This window comes from Rhineura floridana, chromosome 9 (genome assembly GCF_030035675.1).
Source record: "Rhineura floridana isolate rRhiFlo1 chromosome 9, rRhiFlo1.hap2, whole genome shotgun sequence".
Lineage (NCBI taxonomy): Eukaryota > Metazoa > Chordata > Lepidosauria > Squamata > Rhineuridae > Rhineura > Rhineura floridana.
Genome location: NC_084488.1, coordinates 125376333 through 125382965, shown reverse-complemented (window position 1 = coordinate 125382965; position 6633 = coordinate 125376333). Strand labels below are relative to the sequence as shown.

Sequence of the window (6633 nt, the reverse complement as noted above, 5' to 3'; positions counted from 1 at the left end):
ATGAGGCTGACTTGGTTTAAAGCCGCTTCCTATGCTCCCAACAATGGCTAACCTAGAAGTTGGGGTCCTGTTAAGTCTTGGAAACTGCAGGGGTCTGTGGATAATATGCACGATCCCTACATATTATTATACAGCCACAAGAGTGGCTGTATACTGTAGCCAGCATGGATTTTTCACATTCCGCCATGTTAAATTGAAAATACCCCCCATGCCATTCTGCTGCTTCCCAGAAGCTCATTTCAAAACAAAACCTTACACAACTTATAGTCCTGAACTCAGAAATGCTTGCTTAACAACCGTCTTGTTTTCATGGCAAGACACAAAACAGTCAGAGAGAATCAAGAGTTCGAAGTGTAAAACGAGAGAGAGAAAACCCAGACCCCTGTTTGTTTGTTTATTGTACTGTTGGACTTTTTCTGTCAGTGGTCTCATAATTTGTTGGATTTAATTAAAAATCAGCCATGTTCCCAGTGTACCTGTAATCCTATTGCCCATACTGACCCGATTTTTAATTAATTTAAGAAATTTAACATTGGAGCCTATGATAGCACAGGCATGCTCAGTAAGAACCAACTGTCAGTGTTCTAAAAACCAAACTAACTGCTGTTTGGCTTGGCTAATCAGGGGGCCACACCAACATCAGCCATTTTTTCCACTTTAGACAGTCATGGCTTCCCCCAAAGAAGCCTGAGAAGTGTAGTTTGTGAAGGGTGCTGAGAGTTGTTAGGAGACTCCTACTCCCCTGACAGAGCTCCAGTGGCCATAGAGGTTTAACAGTCTAACCCCCTTCTGGGGATTGTAGCTCTGTGAGGGGAAGAGGGCCTCTCCTAACAACTCTCAGCACCCTTCACAATCTTCCCAGGATTCTTTGGAGGAAAGCTATTACTGTTTAAAGTGGAATATATGTCTGGTGTGGATGTAGCCAGGGACAGCTTTGGTTTAAATTTGAGTAGGAGACTACACTTGTCTGCTGTAGAATAAAAAGGTGGGGGGAACGCTGAAAAATAATAATACTGTTAACAGTGTTTTCCTTTTGGAAAGGAAAAGGGCTTTCCCTCTGCCCAGTGCACCCACCCAAGAAGCAAAGTAAGAAGAACACCAACAAACACAAAAATGTAATTCTCCATATTTGGAGATGCGAAGGTGCAGGTGTTTGCCACCACTCACGATATGTTCAGGTGTTGCCACCACTCACGATATGCTCAGAGGCACATGTTACCAAATTCTTCCAAGCTACATAGAAAGTGGATTGGACTGTGAAAAACCAACCCAAATTGTATTTGCATTTTGACCCATTTGTAGGGCAGTCCAATATCTCAGAGAGGAGTTCAGGTCTCCTGCTCCCCTGGTGCATTCACTATAGCTGCCCAATTTCCCTGCTTGTTAAAGTTTGATAGAAATATCTGTTGGCTACAGGTACGTTCTTAAACCGCCTGTTGGTGAATTTTCTTCCTGCTGCTTCTCAGCTCACATAACATGACACTTTTGCCAATCATAAGAATATATGCAAAAATGACACCCAATGGCCAAGACCAGCATTCGTTTTCCACATTGGCCATCCAGATCCTGATGAAAAGTTCACGGAGTAGCCTCAGTGAATTTCACTCTCATCCCATTTTAAAGGCACCTGAGTCAGTGCATCTTCTGGCAATGAATTCCCTAAATGAATTATCTGTCTACTTGTCTCTCCCTAAAGCTACTGGCAGAGAATTTCATTGACCAACCCTGATTTTAGACAGCATTAACCAAAAAAGCTCCACTATACAAGTGTTAGCCTTTCCGCCCCCCCCCATACCATCAGAATGAAGATGTGAGGCAGAGGATAAGGTGAATTGTGGGGTGCAGTGTTATGAATGCATAGGGCAACCTTTGTTGACCTGTTGACCTCCAGATGTTTTGGACCACAACTTCCACCAGTCCTACCCAGTACATCTGTGTGGCTGATGAGAGTAGTATCCAAAACATCTGGAGAGCACCAGGCTGGGGAAGGGTGGAATCTTAACTAGTTACAGCCAACCTTCCCAAATTTAGGGTGGCTGCTGAGATGAGAGTTAGGAAAGGGCACCTTCTGTGGCTCCCCGAGTGTTGGCAATTCCACCCTGGTTCCAAGTACCACATCACTACTAACTGGTCTTTGCTGTTCACTGCTCACAGACCTGAAAGAAAGGTCTGCTGAGGAGGCTCTACCAGCAACAACAGCATCAAACCCATTCAATTGGCGGCAGAAATAAGCTAGGCCACTTCCCAAATAACTCTGAAAATAGTTTCAAGAGGCAACTGGACAGCCACTTGTTAGCTATGCTTTCAGTTGGATTGAGCCGGGGGTTGGACTCGATGGCCTTGTAGGCCCCTTCCAACTCTATGATTCTATGATTCTAGTTCAAGTTATTTTCCAAAGCTTTGGAAATCACTCACCCATCCCATTGCGATAGCCCTTGGGAAAACTACATTTCCCATGGGCATGGGCCAGTGGGACCTTTCTTCTTGGCATGCAGTTGGTGTGCTTGAAATGAGGGAGGAAATGTTCAAATACCCCTCCTTTCCTCTTCTTGTGGCTGGAGAGCTGTTGCCACAACTGCCCCTGCCAGACAAATGTTCTGAAAATGGCAGTGAGATTGGAAGGGGGCTGGGTGGATGGAAGAGAATTCTGGGTTAGTCTGGGATTGACTGCGGCTGGTGAATTTTGCTAGCATCACCACCGATAAGGCCCAATTCTGTGTACCAAAGTCACTTGGAGTGCCCACTTTGGATCTTGTCTGCTGGGATGCCACCGCCCATCATCTCAGACTAGGATGGTGTCTTCGTGGGCACAACTTGTTGTTGTTGTTATGTGCCTTCAAGTCGATTGTGAATTATGGTGACCCTATGAATCAGCGACCTCCAACAGCATCTGTCATGAACCACCCTGCTCAGATCTTGTAAGTTCAGGTCTCTGGCTTCCTTTATGGAATCAATCCATCTCTTGTTTAGCCTTCCTCTTTTTCTACTCCCTTCTGTTTTTCCCAGAGTTATGGTCTTCTCTAGTGAATCAGGTCTTCTCATGATGTGTCCAAAGTATGATAACCTCAGTTTCATCACTTTAGCTTCTAGTGATCATTCTGGTTTAATTTGTTCTAACATCCAATTATTTGTCTTTTTCACAGTCCATGGTATCCGCAAAACTCTCCTCCAGCACCACATTTCAAATGAGTTTATTTTTCTCTTACCAGCCTTTTTCCCTGTCCAACTTTCACATCCATACATAGAGATCGGGAATACCATGGACTGAATGATCTTGACTTTGGTGTTCAGTGATACATCTTTGCATTTGGGGACCTTTCCTAGTTCTCTCACAGCTGCCCTCCTGAGTCCTAGCCTTCTTCTGATTTCTTGACTATTGTCTCCATTTTGGTTAATGACTGTGCCAAGGTATTGATAATCCTCGACAAGTTCACTGTCCTCATTGTCAACTGTAAAGTTACATGAATCTTCTGTTGTTATTACTTTAGTCTTTTTGATGTTCAGCTGTAGTCCTGCTTTTGTGCTTTCCTCTTTAACTTTCAACAGCATTCATTTCAAATTATTACTGCTAGTAGTATGGTATTGTCTGCATATCTTAAATTATTGATATTTCTCCTTCCAATTTTCACTCCTCCTTGATCTTGGTCCAATCCCGCTTTCCATATGATATGTTCTGTGTACAGATTAAACAAATAGGGTGATAAAATATACCCCTGTCTCACACCCTTTCCAATTGGAAACCAATCAGTTTCTCCATATTCTGTCCTTACAGTAGCCTCTTGTGCAGAGTATAGGTTGCGCATCAGGACAATCAGATGCTGTGGCACCCCCATTTCTTTTAAAGCATTCCATAGTTTTTCATGATCTGCACAATCAAAGACTTTGCTGTAATCTATAAAGCACAGGGTGATTTTCTTCTGAAATTCCTTGGTCCGTTCTATTCTCCAACGTAGGTTTGCGATATGATCTCTGGTCCATTTCTAAATCCAGCTTGGAAGTCAGGTATTTCTTGCTCCATATATGGTAAGAGCCTTTGTTGTAGAATCCTGAGCATTACTTTACTTGCATGGGATATTAAGGCAATAGTTTGATAATTACTGCATCCCCTGGGATCCCCTTTCTTTGGAATTGGGATGTATATGGAACACTTCTAGTCTGTGGGCCATTGTTTAGTTTTCCATTTTTCTTGACAGAGTTTAGTCAAAATTTGGACAGATTCAGTCTCAGTAACTTGTAGCAACTCTATTGGTATGCCATCTATTCCTGCTGATTTGTTTCTTCCAAGTATTTTAAGAGCAGCTTTTACCTCACATTCTAAAATTTCTGGTTCTTCATCATACGGTTCCTCCATGAATGAATCTGTCATCGCCCTGGTCACCTCTCGATTAGACTACTGCAATGCGCTCTACGTGGGCTTACCCTTGAAAACAGTCCGGAAACTACAACTGGTGCAGAATGCGGCAGCTCGGTTGCTTACAAACAGCCGCCGCCGTGATCACATCACGCCAGTATTATTTCACCTACATTGGCTGCCAGTTGTTTTCTGGGCCCAATTCAAGGTGTTGGTGTTAACCTTTAAATCCCTATAACGTCTCGGCCCAGTTTACCTGAAGGAGCGCCTCCAGTACCACAAATTAAGCTGCCCAACCAGATCAGCTACACAGGGCCTTCTCTCAGTCCCACCAACGAAAACAGCTAGGTTGGTGGGGACTAGAGAGAGGGCATTTTCAGTGGTGGCCCCCACTCTCTGGAACTCCCTCCCATTCGATCTTCACCATGCCCCTTCCCTGGATATATTTCGCCGGGCATTAAAAACTTGGCTTTTTGGACAGGCCTTCAGGAATTCCGGGGAGGGCTAACTTTTTTGGGATATTTTATTATCTATTGATCGCCCTAACTGATTTCATGCTGCTGTGATTAATGATCGTTCTGATTTTATTGTATTTTATCTGTATTGTATTGTAATTTACTGAATTTTAGTTTGTACGTCGCCTAGAGTGGCTTCGGCCAGATAGGCGACACAAAAATTAAATTTATTATTATTATTATTATCCTGGCATCTCTTTTATGGAGTTCTTCAGTGTATTGCTTCCATCTTCGTTTTACTTCATCTCAGTCAGTCAGTGTGTTCCCCTGTTGATTATTCAACATCCCTCCTCTTGGTTTAAATTTCCCTTTCATTTATCTAATCTTTTGGAATAGGGCTCTTGTTCTTCCCTTTTTGTTGTCCTCTTCTATTTCTATACAATAACTATTGTAATAGTTTTCTTTGTCACTACGTACTAGTCGCTGTATTGTTGCATTTAGGGTTCTGACCGTGTTTCTGTTTCCTTTTGCTTTTGCTTTCCTTCTTTCTTTAACCATTTTAAGAGTTTTGTCAGTCTCAAACTAGCCTCCAATAAAAACTATGCTTTATAGATCTCTTTTATAAATGTGGGGTGTCTTGGTTTTTTTGAAAGGAAGCAAGCAAGCAAGCTTCCGAATCAAGACAACTCCACAGCCCAATGCAAGGTGCTGGCTTGAATCATGGATTTTTTTTTTACTCTGAGCAACTTTTACTAACAGCTTTAATTAAATGCAAGGAGTTCTATTTATACACCTCATGTCCAGGGGCCAGCCGCAAGATGTTGCATGTTACATGGAAAATTTATTTTATTTATTTATTAAATTTATTTATTAAATTTATTAGTCGCCCATCTGGCTGGTTGTCCAGCCACTCTGGGGGACGTACAAAATAAAAACATACAAATACATTAAAACATTAAAAATAACAACAACACAGGGGCCATGCTAATCTTCTCTGTATCGTTCCAATTTTAGTATATGTGTTGCCGAAGCGAGCAAAAAAGTGCTCTAGGCAAGGGATGAGAAAAGGGCCCAGTTGAATCGCATGAAAAGCACTCAGCAGGGCCTTTGCATGCAGCTCCAAAGCTGTTGCCCAAAAGAACCAGCACAAAGGTTGATTTCTCACTCCGCCACCCTTTCCATTAGCTTACCTATGTGGTTATGTGAGCTTCATGGTTTCCCGTGTCATTGTTTGGTGACTTACTTGTATGGAATGAGTCAACATAGAGCAAAACGCCCAGACAGAACCTCACCTCACTTGACATCAGAGACAAAGCACTTTTGTAGAGTCTGTTGACATCTCCAGCTCCTGGTCATCAAGGCAGAGCCACCCAGGAACAAGATATCATGGGGCACAAATGCATTGCATGTGCACAGCAGGGACACTTAAAGGCCCTAGTGGGTCCTGGGCAAATTTATAAGTGAGTAGCCCTCCATTGCTTATCCTTGCTTTTAAGAAAATGCTGTCTGTCTACCTACACACACATCTTTGGGGTATGCCCAGGCTAAAGGAGGGAAATGTGGGCTTGATAACCACAGGCTTTGGTCTGTTCTAGCAGGGCTCTTCTTAAGTTCTTGCAAAGTGAACTGCTTTGCATTTTTATTATTATTATTATTAAATTTTATTTATACCCCGCCTTTATACCCCAGCTTACAAAGAAAAATAAACACAGGTATAAAAATACAATATAAAAATACAATATAAAAATACAATAAAAGTAATACAATTTACAAAAATTAAATTAAATAACATAAAATTATAATAACAAATAAAATTAAATAACAAAT

General features: G+C 42.1%; 1 non-coding gene across 1 annotated transcript; it reads right to left on the bottom strand.

The window, feature by feature from the left end:
• Window positions 1-5736: 5736 nt before the first annotated feature.
• On the bottom strand, window positions 5737-5844 carry LOC133364710 (U6 spliceosomal RNA). The gene has a single exon (XR_009758009.1). It is a non-coding gene; the product is annotated as a U6 spliceosomal RNA (small nuclear RNA).
• Window positions 5845-6633: the final 789 nt, after the last annotated feature.